At 33.6% G+C, this 1,376-nt stretch overlaps 1 protein-coding gene across 1 annotated transcript in view; it reads right to left on the reverse strand.

Annotated features, from left to right (window-relative positions):
- Positions 1-1,376, reverse strand: part of Csmd1 (CUB and Sushi multiple domains 1) — a 1,596,626-nt gene that overhangs the window by 1,291,414 nt on the left and 303,836 nt on the right. The window lies entirely within an intron of this gene.

Raw genomic sequence — 1,376 nt, forward strand, 5'->3', positions numbered from 1 at the left:
AAGCAGTATGGCAATATTGCATGTCACCTCATGAATACTTATGCAGTTTCCTGCACATAGACATCTAAATGTGTACTATTCAATGGGTCCACATTGCAAACTGCAAGAAGCCTCATGGTTTTAATCAGTATTCCCATCACCACTCCTATTGCAACAGTAAGCAAGGGAAGAAAAGTATTCTTGACTTTATTAACATAAAATGATATCAATAGTATCACAACAAAATGATGAAAATTATGAGACAGGTATCAATCAAATTAACATGTGAAACAGAGTGTGTGAAAAAAATATAGAAAACTATTATTAGAAAAAAAGAAGTATTTATGAGTATATATTGAGTAAGCATTTTCATAGAAGTGAAAATAATTAATTTTCCCACAGTTATGTGTGTTGATATTAGAATGAACAACATCCCACAATTCATCTCCTTTACTCTGTCATCATTGCTCTAATTCTGCTTTTCCAACTACTAACAGGCTCAACCCTTACATGTTAAAGGCAAATGAGTAATCAATATTCAGAAGAATTCATATTCAATGTATCAGGGCCATGTANGTAGATACTCTGCCCACACTCCCAGTGAGTGACAGAACAAACCATGCACTATATGCAAGAGAAAGAAAATTCACCTAACTCATAAAGAAGTGAGGATAGTCCTTGCATGATCCATGGAAGCATGCAAAAAGTGTTTTCTAAAGGCAGACTATTGATATCCTCGATTGCTGATATTGTATNTGAATCAGCATACAAATAAATATATTTGAATGTAATTCTGTTGAACATGTTAATGGTGTATTTCGTAGTGATGTAAATCTCTCAACTATATACACAGTTAATTTCTAGTGAGAGTTGCTTGCCTTCCACAAAGATTTGAATAAGTTGTCTAAGGTGGATGCGTGTTTCTGCTATCCATAATAGTAATATCTTTTTCTCCACCTCAGCATCCTTATTCTTTCTGATTACTGTCAATCATGCTATAAAAACCCAGTTAGTAAGCACAATTCAGTAATGGAGAATGAGAAACCAAGATTATAAAGGTTCTTACATGTGCATATTACTCTGTTGACTAGGGTTGCAAGTAGATCTGGGAGGCAGAGTCCTTATCTAGCATTTTAGAGGGCCTACAATTGACTACAGCACAGCCATAAAAATCATGCAATGTACATTTTCTAAATATAGTTGAGAAAACTTGATTGTTTTCCTAAGGAATATCATCTTTCCTTTACCAATTGAAAATTAATTGCGTGATATCTTATTTGATGAATGGAAAAATATAATATAAAAATCAAGCCAGTAAGGTTGTTTTTCCTTGTCGTAGAAATTGCAGATGAAAAGGACATGATCACAATACGTAGAAATGACAACTGTCTCATCCA

The sequence above is a fragment of the Mus caroli genome, chromosome 8, assembly GCF_900094665.2.
Source record: "Mus caroli chromosome 8, CAROLI_EIJ_v1.1, whole genome shotgun sequence".
NCBI lineage: Eukaryota > Metazoa > Chordata > Mammalia > Rodentia > Muridae > Mus > Mus caroli.